This window comes from Sciurus carolinensis, chromosome 8 (assembly GCF_902686445.1).
Source record: "Sciurus carolinensis chromosome 8, mSciCar1.2, whole genome shotgun sequence".
Classification (NCBI taxonomy): domain Eukaryota; kingdom Metazoa; phylum Chordata; class Mammalia; order Rodentia; family Sciuridae; genus Sciurus; species Sciurus carolinensis.
The window spans coordinates 113,296,100-113,315,171 of NC_062220.1; the positions used below are offsets into that span (position 1 = coordinate 113,296,100).

A 19,072-nucleotide genomic window follows, 5' to 3' on the forward strand; every position below is an offset into this window, starting at 1 on the left:
GGTGTTGACTTTAAGATGAAGACCATAGAGGTAGATGGCATCAAAGTGCGGATACAGATTTGGGACACAGTGGGGCAGGAGAGATACCAACTATCACAAAGCAGTACTATGGACGGACCCAGGGAATATTTGTAGTTTACTACAATAGCAGTGAGCGCTCTTACCAGCACTGAGGTGGGTCAGTGACGTGGATGAGTGTGCACCAGAAGGTGTCCAGAAGATCCTTATAGATAATAAGGATCCCCTTTAGGAGTAAAATCCCCTATAAGGATCCCCTATAAGAGTAGATACGGCAGGTGGGGAGAGAGCAAGGGCAGCAGCTGGCTAAGGAGTACAGCATGGACTTCTACAAAACAAGTGCCTGCACCAACCTCAATATTAAGGAGTCTTTCACGTGTCTGACGGAGCTGGTGCTACAGGCCCACAGGAAGGAGCTGGATGGTCTCCGGATACGTGCCAGCAATGAGTTGGCCTTGGCAGAGCTGGAGGAGGAGGAGGGCAAACCCGAGGGCCCAGTGAACTCTTCGAAAACCTGCTAGTGCTGAGGGTCCTGCGTGGGGCACCCCACACAAACCCCTTTCCCTCAGGAGGCCTGTGGGCAGACAGGGGAGCCTGGGCGTTGCCTACTGCTGTCCTGTCATTTGACGACTCCATCAAAAATCAGTAGCTGCTACTCTTCCCCTGCCTGGCCTTGAGAGCAACTCTGCTGGCATCTCTGAGCAGCCTCTGCCCCTGGCCCCTCTACCCTGGAGTGATATCCTTCAGCCTGTTTCCCCAGCCACGGGCCTGCTGTGATCCACAGTGCACTGTGAGCACTGTCCCACCACTAGAGCTCCCTGGACAATGGCTGAGGCTGGAGTCAAGGCTGCTTAAAGGCTCCTTCTTTCTGAGTGAAAAAAAAAAAAAAAAGAAGAAGAAGAAGAAGAAAATGTCCAACCTCTAAAAACTCTTTGGAAGTGTCCATTTACTGACATTTTATTCAAAGCCACTTCAGTAAACATGGCTGAAGCGGTCCCTTGGTTTCATTACAGCAGAATGAAACCAGCATCTTATAATTGTAAATGCATTCCCAATCAGTGGGACCATGCAAGTTGACAATCCAAAATAAACAAGTTTCACCTGAAAGACTAAGGACAACAGTCTTGCTTTGGGAACTCTGGAGTCTGACTGATCTGTGCATGGCAGAAATTTGAGCAATCAATTGCTGGCTGCTATAACTGGGCTACTCTTATAATCTACATTGGCCGATTTACTGTGATTCTTTGGCAATGCCACTCTTTTAGCCCTCTTTGTTACCACAGTCTAAGTCTTACTTTTCACTTTAGGAGAATCAGCAACTGTTCCAGCACATTGGTATTCTGTTGAAAAGCTTATATTGACAGTCTTTCACCTCCTTTTGTCAGAACGCTTCATTTTATGGTTTGCATTTAATCTGGCTCCCATTTTATGGACTTCAGTCTCTCGTTTTGTGATCCATGCCTTCATATATCTTGATCAGACCAACGTGTTGCCACAACCCTACTTTCTCATACTCATTTCTCCTATCATGAAACCATCTCAGGAACCTGCAGGTTGGATTAAAAGGCGACCCATGTCCCAGCATAGTCCTGGAAGATTGGAAGCCTGGGAAATTATCTGTAGGATAGCTTTCAACTTTGAGGGGAATTAAAAAGTTTCACAAGTACTGTGGTTTTTATGTTAGGTCTCTGCCTTCTCCTGTCTTGCCTGTTACCTCTGGTTACAATTCTAAATCTAGTTTCATAAGGGCTATTGTTGGAAGGAAAATGGCTGCTCATGTCATGATGTTATGAATACATAAGTCATTATAACAGAATGATACTCCCTGACCCAGGAAAGACCTGAACATCAAAATGGGCAATGGGATAGAGATTTTCTCAGAGCTCAGAGAAAGATAACATGATGTCATCAATATTAATTGAGCCTTACACAACTCAGTTGCAAAATCGTTGCTACTATGTAATATAGAAATAGAATGTGTATCCAAAACATATATTGTCTCTTATAGGAAACAAAAAACTAGTATGTAAAAGAAAACTAATAAGAGTATATAATCTATGCTTTCCTAACTGAATGCTCAGTCTTTAAATAGGAATCAACTGAGCCTTTTTTTGGCATGAATGAAAACACTGTTTTTTCCTGGTCCCATATCTCTGGGTGAAGATCCTTTAACACTATCCCCCCCAAAAAAATTCGCAGTCTTGAATAAACAGAAAAATTACTACACACATACACATTACTAAGATGGAATCATGAAGAAATAGAAAAACTGAGATTATCAAAAACAATGAGATTAAATCAGTAATAAAAACTAGTCCTCAAAGGATGATGTGAGGAAATTGAATAAAACATTTCATGCACATAGAAACCAGGAGGAAGTAGAATTATCTGTACTAATACTAGATGAATTAATCACATTAGATGGCTTCACTGTTGAGTTATACTAAGCAGTTATAGCACACATATTGCAATTCTCCCAAAATTATTCCAAAAACTGAAAGAAAGGAATTCTACTAAACACATACCGCAAGACAAGTATTCCTTCTGATTCCAAAACCAGAAAATGACACAAGAACAACAAAAAAAAAAACTATAGGTCAATATCCTCAAAAGTTAAGGTTCAAAATTTCTTAAAAAAATACTGGCAAACAAACTCCAAAAACATATAAAACAATTATTATCCCATGAGCAAGTGGGATTCATCCCCCAGATGCAAGGATGATTCAACTTGGTCAAGGCAATAAATGCAAACACTGCATCAATAGAACAAAAAATAGATATGATAATGTCAATTATGCAGAAAATTTATCTGATAAAATTCAACATTACTTCAAGATAAAAATACTGAAAGAAATGAAAAGAAATGTAGTTAATTGTAATAAAGACCATATGTACTTAGCCAAAGGCTATCATTAACTGAATGTACAAAAGCTGAAAAGTTTTTCCCTAATGACTGAAAAGAGACAAAGATGGCCCTTTTTACTACTTTTACTCAACATAGTGCTGTAAGCCCTAGGTAGAACAATCATACAGAAGAAACAAAGAATACCCAGGTTGGGAAAAGAGGAGTCAAATCATACTTGTTTGCATCTGACAGTATGTTATATTTAGATAAACCCAAAGGCTCCACAAAAATAAACAGTGAATTCAGCAAAGATGCTGAATGAAAATTCAACATACAAAATTAGTACCTTTGCTATATTCCAAAAGCTAAGTTTCTGAAATAGAAATTAAGAAAATAATATTGTTTTTTAATGTACAAAATTAAAATGATCAGGGATAAAATTAAAATAATCTGCCACAGGTGTGAAAGATCTCCATAAGGAAAATTCTGAAATATTTTGAAAGAATTTGAAGAGGATTCAAAAATACAAAAATGCATCTCATGTTCATGGATTTTTTTAAAAATTCATTTTTATTGTAAACAAATGGGATACATCTTGTTTCTCTGTTTGTACATGAAGTAGAGGCATACCCTTTGTATGATCATACATTTACCTAGGGTAATAGTTTTTGATTCATTCTGTTATTTTTCTCCTCCCCCACCTCTCCCACCCCTCTTATCCCTCTATAGAGTCCCTCCTTCCTCCATTCTTGCCTCCTTCCCACCCTATTTGTGTCCTCATCTACTTATCAGTGAGATCATTCGTCCTTTGGTTTTTTGAGATTGGCTTATCTCACTTAGCATGATATTCTCCAATTTCATCCATTTGCCTGCAATGCCATAATTTTATTATTCTTTATGACTGAGTAATATTCCATGATATATATATACCACAGTTTCTTTATCCATTCATCAATTGAGGGGAATCTAGGTTGGTTCCACAATCTGGCTATTGTGAACTGAGCAGCTATGAACACTGCTGCGGATGTATCCATGTAGTATGCTGATTTTCAGTCCTTTGGGTATAGGCAAAGGAGTGGGATAGCTGGGCCAAATGGTGGTTCCATTCCAAGTTTTCTAAGGAATCTCCACACTGCTTTCCAGAGTGGCTGCACTAACAGCCCCACCAGCAATGTATGAGTGTACCTTTTCCCCCACATCCTCGCCAAAACCTATTTTTGCTTGAATTCTTGATAATCGCCATTCTAATTGGGGTGAGATGGAATTCTTAGGGTAATTTTGATTTGCATTTCTCTTATTACTAAAGATGGTGAACATATGTTTGTTGATTGCTTATAGATCTTCTTCTGTGAAGTGTCTGCTCATATCCTTAGCCCATTTGTTGAGTGGGTTATTTGTATTCTTGGTGTAGAGTTTTTTGAGTTCTTTATCTATTCTGGAAAATAGCGCTCTATCTGAAATATGAGTGACAAAGATTTTCTCCCACTCTGTAGGCTCTCTCTTCACATTATTGATAGTTTCCTTTGCTGAGAGAAAGCTATTTAGTTTGAATCTGTCTCAGTTATTGATTCTTGCTTTTATTTCTTGAGCTATGAGAGTCCTGTTAAGGAAGTTTGATCCTAAGCAGACTGGTTGAAGATTTGGACCTACTTTTTCTTCTTTAAGAAGAAGGGTCTCTGGTCTGATTTCAAGGTCCTTGATCCACTGTGAGTTGATTTTTGTGCAGGGTGAGAGATAGGGGTTTAGTTTCATTCTGTTGCATATGGATTTCCAGTTTTCCCAGCACCATTTGTTGAAGAAGCTATCTTGTCTTCATTGCATATTTTTGGCACCTTTGTCTAATATGAGATAATTGTATTTATTTGGGTATGTGTTCATGTCCTCTATTCTGTACCATTGATCTACCTGTCTATTTTGGTGCCAATACCATGCTGTTTTTGTTACTATTGCTTTGTAGTATAGTTGAAGGTCTGGTATTGCGATACCCCCTGCTTCACTCTTCCTGCTAAGGATTGCTTTAGCTATTCTGGGTTTCTTATTCTTCCAGATGAATTTCATGTTTGTTTGCTCTATTTCTGTAAGGTACATCATTGGGATTTTAATTGGAATTGCATTGAATCTGTATAGCACTTTAGGTAGTATGATCATTTTGACGATATTAATTCTGCCTGTCCAAGAACATGGGAGATCTTTCCATCTTCTAAGGTTTTCTTTAATTTCTTTCATTAGTGTTCTGTAGTTCTCATTGTAGAGGTCTTTCACCTCTTTTGTTAGATTGATTCCCAAGCATTGTATTTTTTTCAAGGCTATTGTGAATGGGGTAGTTTTTCTAACTTCTCTTTCTGAAGATTTATCACTTATGTATAAAAATGTATTGGACTTATGAGCTTTAATCTTATATCCTGCTACTTTACTGAATTCACTTATGAGTTCTAAAGGTTTTCTGGTGGAATTTTCTGTTTCCTTTAAATATATAATCATGTCATCAGCGAATAGGAATTAGTTTGAGTTCTTCTTTTCCTATTTGTATCCCTTTAATTTCCTTGGTCTGTCTAATTGCTCTGGCTAGAGTTTCAAGGATGATGTTGAATAGAAGTGGTGAAAGAGGGCATCCCTGCCTTGTTCCAGTTTTTAGGGGGAATGCTTTCAGTTTTTCACCATTTAGAATGATATTGGCCATGGGCTTAGTGTAGATGGCCCTTACAATGTTAAGGAATGTTCCCACTATCCCTATTTTTTCCAGTGTTTTGAGCATGAAGCGTTGCTGTATTTTATCGAGTGCTTTTTCTGCATCTATCGAAATAATCATGTGATTCTTAACTTTAAGTCTGTTGATATGGTGAATGACATTTATTGATTTCCTGATGTTGAACCAACCTTGCATCCCTGGGATAAAACTCACTTGGATCATGGTGCACTATCTTTTTAATATATTTTAGTATGCGATTTGCTAAAATTTTGTTGAGAATTTTTGCGTCGATGTTCATTAAGGATATCGGTCTGAAATTTTCTTTCCTCGATGTGTCTCTGTCTGGTTTAGGTATCAGGGTGATATTGGCTTTATAGAATGAGTTTGGAAGGGTTTCCTCCTCTACTATTTCATGAAATACTTTGAGGAGTATTGGAATGAGCTCTTCTTTAAAGGTTTTGTAGAACTCGGCTGAGAACACATCAGGTCCTGGACTTTTCTTTGTTGGTAGGCTTTTGACGACTTCTTCTATTTCATTACTTGAAATTTATTTATTTAAATTGTGTATGTCCTCCTTGTTCACTTTAGGTAATTCATATGTCTCTAGAAACCTGTTGATGTCTTTGAGATTTTCTATTTTGTTGGAGTATAGATTTTCAAAATAACTTCTAATTATGTTTTGTATTTCAATCGTGTCTGTTGTGATATTTCCTTGTTCATTCCAAATTTCAGTAATTTGGGTTTTCTCTCGTCTTCTCTTTGTTAGTATGGCTAAAGGTTTATCAATTTTGTAAATTTTTCAAAGAACCAACTATTTATTTTGTTAATTTTTCCGATTGTTTCTTTTATTTCAATTTCGTTGATTTCAGCTCTTATTTTAACTATTTCCTGTCTTCTACTACTTTTGGTGTTGCTCTGTTCATCTTTTTCTAGGGCTTTCAGTCATAGTGTTAGGTCGTTTATTTGTTGAATTTTTCTTCTTTTATTGAATGCGCTGCATGAAATCAGTTTTGCTCTAAGAACTGCTTTCATAATGTCCCAGATATTTAATATGTTATCTCTTTGTTCTCATTTACCTCTAAGAATTTTTTAAATTTCCTTCCTGATATCTTCTGTTATCCATTCATCATACAATAGCGTATCATTTAATCTTCAGGTGTTGGAGTAGTTTCTGTTTTTTACTCTGTCATTTATTTCTAATTTCAATCCATTATGATCTGATAGAGTACAAGGTAGTATCTCTATCTTTTTGTATTTGGTAACATTAGCTTTGTGGCATAATTTATGGTCTATTTTAGAAAAGGATCCATGAGCTGCTGAGAAGAAAGTGTATTCGCTCTTGGTTGGATAGTATGTTCTATATATGTCCGTTAAGTCTAAATTATTGATTGTGTTATTGAGATCTATGGTTTCTTTGTTTAATTTTTGTTTGGAGGATCTGTCCAGTGGTGAAAGAGGTGTGTTAAAATCACCTAGTATTATTGTGTTGTGGTCTATTTGATTCCTGTCACTGAGAAGGATTTGTTTGATGTATATGGATGAGCCAATGTTCGGGGCATAGATATTTATGATTGTTATGTCTTGCTGATTTATGCTTCCCTTAAGCAGTATGAAATGTTCTTCTTTATCCCTTCTGACTAACTTTGACTTGAAGTCCACATTATCTGATATGAGGATGGATACTCCAGCTTTTTTGTTGTGTCCGTGTACATGGTATTTTTTTCCCCATCCTTTCACCTTTAGTCTGCGGGTATCTCTTTTTATGAAATGAGTCTCTTGCAGGCAGCAAATTGTTGGAACTTTCTTTTTAATCCAATCTGCCAGTCTATGTCTTTTGATTGATGAGTTCAGGTCATTAACATTCAGGGTTATTGTCGAGATATGATTTGTATTCCTGGTCATTTGGCTCATTTTTTTTTTTTTTGACACGACTTGATTTCTCCTTTATTTGACTGTTCCTTTAGGGTAGTTCCTCCCTTTGTTGATTTACATCATTGTTTTTCAACTCTTCTTCATGGAATATTTTGCTGAGAATGTTCTGTAATGCTGGCTTTCTTTCTGTAAATTCTTTTAGCTTTTGTTTATCATGGAATGATTTTATTTCATCATCAAATCTGAAGGTTAGTTTTGCTGAGTATAAGATTCTTGGTTGGCATCCATTTTCTTTCAGGGCTTGAAAAATATTGTTTCAGTCCCTTCTAGCTTTTAGGGTCTGGATTGAAAAATCTTCTGATATTCTTATTGGTTTCCCCCTGAATGTAATTTGATTCTTTTCTCTTGCAACCTTTAAAATTCTGTCTTCATTTTGTATGTTAGGTATTTTCATTATAGCATGCCTTGGTGTGGGTATGTTATAATTTTGTGTATTTGGAGTCCTATAAGCCTCTTGTACTTGATTTTCCATTTCATTCTTCAGATTTTGGAAATTTTCTGATATTATTTCATTGAATAGATTGTTCATTCCTTTGGTTTGTTTCTCTAAGCCTTCCTCAATCCCAATGATTCTTAAATTTGGCCTTTTCATGATATCCCATAGTTCTTGTAGATACTGTTCATGATTTCTTACTGTCTTCTCTGTTTGGCCAACTTTGTTTTCAAGATTAAATATTTTGTCTTTGATATCTGAGGTTCTGCATTCCAGGTGTTCTATCCTATTTGTTATGCTTTCTATGGAGTTTTAATTTGTTTATTGTTTCTTTCATTCAAGGATTTCTGTTTTTTTTAATATCTCTAACTCTTTATTGAAATGATCTTTTGCTTCCTGTATTTGCTCTTTTAACTGTGGATTGGTGTGATCATTCAATGCCTGAATTTGCCCTTTCATCCCATCCTTCAATGCCTGCATTTCCTCTTTCATCTCCGCACTTGCTTCCCTGATCATTTTGATTATGTACATTCTGAACTCCCTTTCTGTCATTTCTTCTTCTGTGCTGTCTTTGGGTTTTATTGATATAGTTTCTAGGTTTGTTTGGGACATTTTCTTCCCTTCTTTTCTCATATTTTTCTGGTATCTAGCCCTCTAATAGTGAAACTCTGTGATATTGCAGATTTCCTCTATTGACTAATATTGTCCCTGTAGATTTCCAATAATTTATCTCTTAGCCTTCAGTAGCCTGAAGTCTTGAAGGAATTTGATAATGCAGTGCTCCACTAGGAAGCTGGCCTTCTAGGCGTGGTGGCCTTCAGGTGGGGTGTATTACCCTGTGGCACTGAGTTAGGCTCTCAATACTTCCTCTTCTTTTCTCCTAGGTCTTGTGAAAGGTCCTCTAGCCTCCTGTAGGTGTCTCAGGAAGGGAGCTGCCCTTCCAATGATGATGGCCACGCCCTCAGAAGTAATTCAAAATGCCTGCATCAGCCTATAAAGAAGCCTCTGGCTAACTCCACGATGGCAACAAACCTCGGGGTGGTGGTCTGGCAGGCTCTGTGACTGCAACCAACCAGTGACGGCCAAGAATCATCAATTCTTTTTTCAGTTTTGTTTTTCCTTGTTATGTAATTTACTTTTTTGGTGTCTTTCATTGTATGTTTTCCATCTTTTTCACTAAATTTGTGTATATTCAGTTAATTGTATTTTTTTGATATCTGTTTTCATTTGTACCTCCTTAGCTTTTCTTCTTTCCTCATTGATTCTCCCACCTCTATTCCCTGTCAACCTCTCTTTATTTCTCCTTTTCAATGTCTATATTCTATCAGCCCCTTAGTTTTAAGTATATATCTGCAATGTTTATGCTATATTATTATTCAACCTCTTTTCTCCTTGTACAGAAGTGCTGTAGAGATAAACTTTAAATAATTTTTATTGTATGTTACACATGGCTTGATCTAAAAATGCCATCATTACTGGAGGTTATTTTCTCATTTCATTATGTGAACCCAGCTCCTAGAACACAATGAGAAACTGCTTTGATGTGTATATATACAGCCACACCAAGACGTATTGTAAAGAGATAACTGCCTACAAAATAAAACCTCAAAAATATACCCCAAATGAAGTGCAAAGCTGAACATAGAATAAAAGGAAACAGACTAACTACACATGACCAAATTTCCATATCCATACAGCACAATTACTATACTCATAGACACCAGAGTGAATGAAATCCTAAGGAATTCAAAATATGCTCATTAAAATTATCAATGAAAAACTGAATGAATCAATGAAAAGAACATGGGAAATGAATGAAAAATTAGATTTAGATTCTGAAAAAGAACCAAACAGAAATGTTGGAAATATAAAAGACAACAAACCAAATAACCAACTCTATGGAGAGTTTCATCAAAATAGATGAAGCAGAGTATAAAATCACAGGAATTAAAGACAAGATGCTTAAATCAATAAAAATAAATTAGAATCAGAAGATAAAGAAATCTGGGACATTGTAAAGATACCTGACTTAACACGAACAGGTCTTAACGTAGCAGAAGACATACAGACAGAGAAAATTTGTTCATCAAAAGAAGACTGAAAATTTTCCAAACACTAGTATCAGTATGGATATTCACATTGTTGTGGCATGGAGAGCAGAAAAGAACTTCTTTAGGATACCTTACAGTTACAATGTCAAAAATTGACAACGAAGAATAAAATGTAAAAGCTGCAAAAGGTACCAATAAATTCTGAAGCCAAAAAAACAGAAAAACAGTCTATTTCTCTGCAGAAACAATGATGGCATGGAGGACTTGAAAAACTGGATTTCAAGTCCAAAAAAATAAATCTTAAATCACTATTACCAGGAATGTTATCCTTCAGAGCTGTAGAAACTCAAAACCTTTCACTCAGAAAATAAACTAAAGAAATACATAGCATTAAACCAGCAATGAAGAAGAAAAATAAAAGGAGTCATACACAACAGAAGAAGATAAAAACCAACAAGAGAGCACAGGGAATTTTTATTAGAAAATTAGAAAAGAAAATGACAGTTAAGAACCACCCTGCACAAAACTCAACTCAAAATGGATCAAGGACCTCGGAATCAGACCAGACACCCTGCATCTTATAGAAGAAAAAGTAGGTCCAAGTCTTCGACTTGTCGGCTTAGGATCAGACTTCCTTAAAGGGACTACTATAGCACAAGAAATTAAAGCAAGAATCAACAACCGGGATAGATTCAAACTAAAAAGCATTCTATCATCAAAGGAAACTATCAGTAATTTGAAGAGAGAGCTACAGAGTGGGAGAAAATCTTTGCCACTCATACCTCAGATAGAGCACTAATTTCCAGAATAGATAAAGAACTCAAAAAACTCTACACCAAGAATACAAATAATCCAGTCAACAAATGGGCTAAGGAAATGAACAGACAGTGCACAGAAGATGATGTACAAGCAATCAACAGATATATGAAATGTTCAACATCTCTAGTAATAAGAGAAATGCAAATCAAAACTACCCTAAGATTCCATCTCACCCCAATTAGAATGGCGATTATCAAGAATTCAAGCAACAATAGGTGTTGGCGAGGATGTGGGGGAAAAGGTACACTCATACATTGCTGGTGGGGTTGCAAATTAGTGCAGCCACTCTGGAAAGCAGTATGGAGATTCCTCAGAAAACTTGGAATGGAACGACCATTTGGCCCAGCTATCCCACTCCTTGGCCTATACCCAAAGGACTTAAAATCAGCATACTACAGAGATATAGCCACATCAATGTTCATAGCTGCTCAATTCACAATAGCCAGATTGTGGAATCAACCTAGATGTCCTTCAATTGATGAATGGATAAAGAAACTGTGGTATATATGTACAATGGAATATTACTCAGCCATAAAGAATGATAAAATTATGGCATTTGCAGGCAAATGGATGAAATTGGAGAATATCATGCTAAGTGAGATAAGCCAACTTCAAAAAACCAAAGGACAAATGATCTCGCTGTTAAGCGAATGACAACACATTATGGGGGGTGGGAGGGGTTAGCGTTAGGGTTAGGGGTGGGTTTAGAGTTAGGGTTAGGGAGGGGGGCAAGAATGGAGGAAGGAAGGACTGTATAGAGGGAAAAGAGGGGTGGGAGGGGTGCAGGGGAAGGAAAAAAAATAAAAGAATGAATCAAACAACATTACCCTATGTAAATTTATGATTACACAAATGGTATGCCTTTACTCCATGTACAAACAGAGAAACAACATTTATCCCATTTGTTTACAATAGAAAAAAAAAGAACCAAGCATACACTGGACAGAAAACAAAAGGACAGGAAAAGGTACATACCTCTTTAAAATAACCCTGAGAGCAAAGATGGTTTTTAATTCCTGAATTGAAAGACACAGACTCGGATAATGAGTTAAAAATAAGGATCAACTCTATTGCCTGCAGAAAACTTACCTTATTGGCAAAAATATTCACAGATTGAAATGGAACAAATTTAATACTATACTCAATGCAATGGAACACAAACCGGCAAGGTTTGTGATTATCATACCAAGCAAAGCAGACTGCAAACCAAAATTAGCCAGAAGAGAGAAGGGTCACTAAGTAGTAGTAATGGAACAATCCAACAAAAAGATGCAATAATTGAATAGGCTGGAGAAAAACCTTGATTCAGAGGAATCCACAGGGTTGCTACAGTTTCCCAAGTGTGAACGAAATCAGCAGATCTGCAGTGAGGTAGGAAAATGGGGTTGAGGTATCAACTAGTACCTACAAGAGCAAGTATCTAGAAGGAAATAACATATATTTTTAACTAGAACAAAAGGAGAATTAACAAGGGCAACAGATGGCAGCAGTGTTGGAATATTGTGCCTCACTGAGGGAAGGAAAGAACTCCTCTAACAAGCCGAAATGTATTCTCACACTGAATGTAAGAAAAAAAGATGCAGATAACATATCCAAAACTGCAGCAGAAATTAAACAGAAAATCTGGGAAGTGCCAACCAAGGCAAGTTCTGAAACTCTCCAACTGGAGAGAGGATTAATCATCCCCCACAGAAGTTTTGGAACCTCTGTGGAAGAAGCAGTCGGAGTGGGAGAAGCAACAAAAGCTTGAGGGGCTAATTGATCAAACTTTCTTAGTCAATAGGTGGAATTCCTGTGGCTTAGCAGTGTTTCTCCAAATCACTGTTTTTTTTTCTTGCTTTCTTTTCATCCATTTATTTCCCACACATGCTACACCACCGTGTGAATATCCAAGATAAAACAGACATGTGGGCTCTACTTTTCACTGTGTTGGTGATTAATAAAATTGAGAATTAAATCTGAGTACAGAAAGAAGAATGGGTCATTGCTGGGAATCTGAAGAGAGAAAAAGAAAGGGTGCTTGCATAAGGAACTGACAATTTTATCTATGGGATTAAAAGAGTGGGTGACAAGAAGCAGGGAACAGAAAAGAATAAGATAAAATGGATCAAGATATCTGGGACACTATGAAAGTGGTACTAAGAAGAAAATTCATTGCATGGAGCGCATTCCAGAAAAGAATGAAAAGTCAACAACTAAATGACCTAACATTTACAGCTCAAAGCCCTAGAAAAAGAAGAACAGAATAACAGCAAAAGTAGTAGAAGACAGGAAATAATTAAAATCAGAGCTGAAATCAATGAATTTGAAACAAAAGAAACTATTCAAAAAATTGACAAAACAAAAAGTGGGTTCTTTGAGAAAGTAAACAAAATAGACAAACCCTTAGCCACACTAACAAAGAGAAGGAGAGAGAAAACTCAAATTACTAAAATACATGATGCAAAAGGAAATATCATGACAGACACCACTGAGATACAGAACATAATGAGAAGCTACTTTGAAAATCTATTCCAACAAAATAGAAACTACCGAAGACATAGACAAATTTCTAGAGACATATGCTCCTCCCAAACTGAACCAGGAGAACATACATGATTTAAACAGATCAATAGCAAGCAATGAAATAGAAGAAGCCATTAAAAATCTACCATCCAAGAAAAGCCCAGGACCAGATGGATTCTCAGGCGAGTTCTACAAGACCTTCAAAGAAGATCTCATTCCAATACTTCTCAAAGTATTCCAGGAAATAGAAAAGGAGGGTACCCTACCGAACTCATTCTATGAAGCTAATATCACCCTCATACCCAAACCAGGAAGACACACATCAAGGAAAGAAAATTTTAGACCAATATCCTTGATGAATATAGATGCAAAGATCCTTAACAAAATAGTGGCAAACCATATCCAAAAACACATTAAGAAAATTGTGCACCACGATCAAGTGGGGTTCATCCCTGGAATGCGAGGATGGTTCAACATTCATAAATCAATAAACGTAATCCATCATATCAATAGACTTAAGGATAAGAAGCATATGGTTATTTCAATTGATGCAGAAAAAGTGTTCGACAAAATACAACACCCCTTCATGCTCAAAACACTAGAAAAAATAGGGGTAGTAGGAACATACCTGAACATTGTAAAGGCTATTTATGCTAAGTCCATGGCCAACATTATTCTTAATGGAGTAAAACTGAAACCATTCCCTTTAAAACCCAGAACAAGACAGGGATGTCCTCTTTCACCACTTCTATTCAACATTGTACTTGAAACTCTAGCCAGAGCAATTAGGCAGTCTAAAGAAATTAAAGGGATATGAATAGGATAAGAGGAACTTAAGTTGTCACTATTTGCAGATGACATGATTATTTATTTAGAGGATCCAAAAACCTCCTCCAGAAAACTTCTAGACCTCATCAATGAATTCAGCAAAATAGCAGGCTATAAAATCAACACGCATAAATCTAAAGCATTTTTATACGCAAGCGACGAAACAGCTGAAAGGGAAATGAGGAAAACAACTCCATTTGCAATAGCCTCAAAAAAAATAAAATACTTGGGAATAAATCTAACCAAAGAGGTAAAATATCTCTACAATGAAAACTATAAAACATTGAAGAAAGAAATTAAGGAAGACCTTAGAAGATGGAAAGATCTCCCATGTTCTTGGATAGGCAGAATTAATTTTGTCAAAACGGTCATACTACCAAAAGTGCTATACAGATTCAATGCAATTCCAATTAAAATCCCAATGACGTACCTTACAGAAATAGAGCAAGCAATCATGAAATTCATCTGGAAGAGTAAGAAACCCAGAATAGCTAAAGCAATCCTTAGCAGGAAGAATGAAACAGGGGGTATCGCAATACCAGAACTTCAACTCTACTTCAAAGCAATAGTAACAAAAACGGCATGGTATTGGCACGAAAATAGACAGGTAGATCAATGGTACAGAATAGAGGACATTGACACAAACTCAAATAAATACAATTCTCTAATACTAGACAAAGGTGCCAAAAATATGCAATGGAGACAAGATAGCCTCTTCAACAAATGGTGCTGGGAAAACTGGAAAACCATATGCAACAGAATGAAACTAAACCCCTATCTCTCACCCTGCACAAAAATCAAATCACAATGGATCAAGGACCTTGAAATCAGACCAGAGACCCTGCATCTTATAGAAGAAAAACTAGGTCCAAATCTTCACCTTGTTGGCTTAGGATCAGACTTCCTTAACAGGACTCCCATAGCACATGAAATAAAAGCAAGAATCAATAACTGAGACAGATTCAAACTAAATATCTTTCTCTCAGCAAAGGAAACTATCAGCAATGCGAAGAGAGAGCCTACAGAGTGGGAGAAAATCTTTGTCACTCATACTTCAGATAGAGCACTAATTTCCAGAATAGATAAAGAACTCAAAAAACTCAACACCAAGAATACAAATAATCCAATCAACAAATGGGCTAAGGAAATGAACAGACACTTCACAGAAGAAGATCTACAAGCAATCAACAAACATATGAAAAAATGTTTACCATCTTTAGTAATAAGAGAAATGCAAATCAAAACTACCCTAAGATTCCATCTCACCCCAATTAGAATGACGATTATCAAGAATACAAGCAACAGTAGGTTTTGGCGAGGATGTGGGGAAAAAGGTACACTCATACATTGCTGGTGGGGTTGCAAATTAGTGCCGTCACTCTGGAAAGCAGTTTGCAGATTCCTTAGAAAAGTTGGAATGGACCTACCATTTGACCCAGCTATCCCACTCCTTGGCCTATACCCAAAGGACTTAAAATCAGCATACTACAGAGATATAGCCACACCAATGTTCATAGCTACTCAATTCACAATAGCCAGATTGTGGAACCAACCTAGATGCCCTTCAAATGATGAATGGATAAAGAAACCGTGGTATATATATACAATGGAATGTTATTCAGCTATAAAGAATGATAAAATTATGGCATTTTCAGGCAAATGGATGAAATTGGAGAATATCATGCTAAGTGAGATAAGCCAATCTCAAAAATCCAAAAGACAAATGATCTCACTGATAAGTGGATGATGACACGTAATGGGGGGTGGGAGGGTGGCAAGAATGGAGGAAGGAGGGACTGTATAGAGGGAAAAGAGAGGTGGGAGGGGTGGGGTGAAGGAAAAAGTAACGGAATAAATCAAACATCATTACTTTATGTAAATGTATGAATATGCAAATGGTATGATGTTACTCCATGTACAAACAGAAACAACATGTATCCCATTTGTTTACAATAGAAATAAATTTTTAAAAAAAGTTAAAATGGAAGGTTCCACCAACCCCAAGCCCAGTAGTGGATGAGAGACAAAGTGACACTTGCACGAACTCACTTGGTAAGGTGAGTTCGCCTTCTGTACAGGTATTGATTAAAATAAAGTTGCTGGGATGAAAAAGTTAAAATGCAAATTGCCAGGAGGATTTTGAGTATGGAGTCCCATTATTTTGAGGGATGATAAATTGAGGATATGGCCAGGAGATATTTTTCCAAATTGACTTAGAACAAACTGTTGACTCTGACAAAGATTTTTGTAATATTTGGCAAGCACTCCTTCTTTTATATCCTCCAAATTTTACTTACTTTTGAGAGGACTGACACAAATGTATATCTCAAGTTACAACAAAATAATTATTGTCTTTTCTTCTAAAGGCCATATATGGTTGTTCCCTGTTTATGCTTTCCTGCAAGGTGTTCAAGACCAAGCTGGTCAAAATTCACCTTATTTCTATCAACAGAGTCAGCTGAGATTTATCAGGGATTACACTTGGAAGCTTGTGAGTTTCCAAACTTGGTTCCCTTAGTTTTTCCTCTACCATTTGTGCCAGAAAAGGTCAGAGTCTTGATAACAACATGTGGCTTCCTTTGCATGCATAGAGTCAATTTCCTCTCCAATGACCCTCCACTTTGGAAAATGTGCACTGTTTGGTTTCTGGACATTCTGGATCCCCCTGATCAGGAGGTCAGGTGACACACTTGAATTGCAAAGCCCTGAGAAAGATCCCATTATACCCTAGACTCTGAATGACCTTAGAGGTTAAGGAGCAAAACATTAAATCTTTGCCGCTCATACTTCAGATAGAGCACTAATTTCCAGAATATATAAAGAACTCAAAAAACTCTACACCAAGAATGCAAATAATCCAATCAACAAATGGGCTAAGGATATGAACAGATGCTTCACAGAAGATCTACAAGCGATCAACAGATATATGAAAAAATGTTCAACATCTCTGGTAATAAGAGAAATGCAAATCAAAACTACCCTAAGATTCCATCTCACCCCAATTAGAATGGCGATTATCAAGAACACAAGCAACAATAGTTGCTAGCAAGGATGTGGGGAAAAAGGTACACTCATACATTGCTGGTGGGGTTGCAAATTAGTGCAGCCACTCTGGAAAGCAGTGTGGAGATTCCTCAGAAAGCTTGGAATGACACCACCATTTGACCCAGCTATCCCACTCCTTGTCCTATACCCAAAGGACTTAAAATCAGCATACTACAGAGATACAGCCACATCAATGTTCATAGCTGCTCAATTCACAATAGCCAGATTGTGGAACCAATCTAGATGTCCTTCAATTGATGAATGGATAAAGAAACTGTGGTATATATATATACAATGGAATATTACTCAGCCATAAAGAATGATAAAATTATGGCATTGCAGGCAAATGGATGAAATTGGAGAATATCATGTTAAGTGAGATAAGCCAATCTCAAAAAACCAAAGGATGAATGATCTCGCTGATAAGCAGATGATGACCCATAATGGGGGGTTGGAGGGAGGCAAGAATGGAGGAAGGAGGGACTATATAGAGGGAAAAGAGGGGTGGGAGGGGTGGGAGGAGTGGGAGGGAGGGAAAAAATAACAGAATGAATCAAACACCATTACCCTATGTAAATGTATGATTACACAAATGGTATGCCTCTACTTCATGTACAAACAAAGAAACAAGATGTGCCCCATTTGTTTACAATAAAAATAAATTTTTAATAAAAGGAGCAAAACATTGGCTGCTTTTTGCTTAACCATTTATCCTTCTTGATTTTGTTTTCCAAGTTTTGGTTTTTATTTTATTTTTTTAATTTTTTTAACTGTGATGTAAGCATCTTTTTATTATAACATTGGTCCCGAGTAAAAAATGTAAGAAATACAGTTTTTTTCAGCTTATTAGAAGGCAAATTTAGGAAGACATGGAATAGGTGGGAAGCATGGATGACCCTGATCTGAGGGAAAAATGTACAGCAATAGAGAGTTGCTGATAGGTTGACTAATATTTTGGCAAAAGTACTTTCTAGGTGGTTCTGTAGGTGGACGTACATATTATGTAATGTGTTGTGCTTCACTTTGTATCTTGTGAGAAACAAAGGAGGTTGAATCGGTAGAATATAAGACATGACTTGGTCATCAGGAAGAGTATATTTTGGTTTTTGAACTATTTTGAATTGGAGATATAGTAAAGGGAAGAAGAACAGGTAGGCTTGATTTTCTTAAGACTATTAGAAACTAGAGTGGCATCTGAACAGAGGATAATGACTGAGGTATGACAGGGAAGGATTTAGGTCAAATGTGTTAGGTTGGTGACGTTCTAAACATGATATGCTTAATGCTTCCTTCCAGTATAACCCAGTTGGCATATACCAAATGTACACACACACATGTACACATGGCATGTGGAATAACTCTGGGTACACACTAAGTCCTGTGCAAGAAAGTGTGTGATATGGCAATATGAAAAGGTCTGTGCTTGCTCAATTCTTCCCCCTGATTTTTTTCATAACCGGTCTTCCTTATCCACCAAATCTCATCTTGAAAGTAACTCAGAGAAGTCCCTCCAGAGCAGCCCCTCTCCCTCAACTACTCATTATTAAGTACCCTATTTCTTTCCTTCAGGGAATTTACAACCATTTGAATCATTTTTGCATTTTTAAATGTGTGTGCTTTATTTATTTATATGATTACTATTTGCATTTTATTTTATTTTTTTATTGTAAACAAATGGGATACATGTTGTTTCTCTGTTTGTACGTGGAGTAAAGGCATACCATTTGTGTAATCATAAATTTACATAGGGTAATGTTGTTTGATTCATTCTGTTATTTTTTTCCTTCCCCTGACCCCTCCCACCCCTCTTTTCCCCCTATACAGTCCTTCCTTCCTCCATCCTTGCCACCCTCCTTAACCCTAACCCTATACCTAACTCTAACCTTAACGCTAATCCCTCCCACTCC

The 19,072-nt window shown here is 36.9% G+C and overlaps 1 pseudogene; it reads left to right on the top strand.

Annotated features, from left to right (window-relative positions):
- Positions 1-539, top strand: LOC124991986 (ras-related protein Rab-15-like; annotated as a pseudogene).
- The last annotated feature ends 18,533 nt before the right edge of the window (positions 540-19,072 follow it).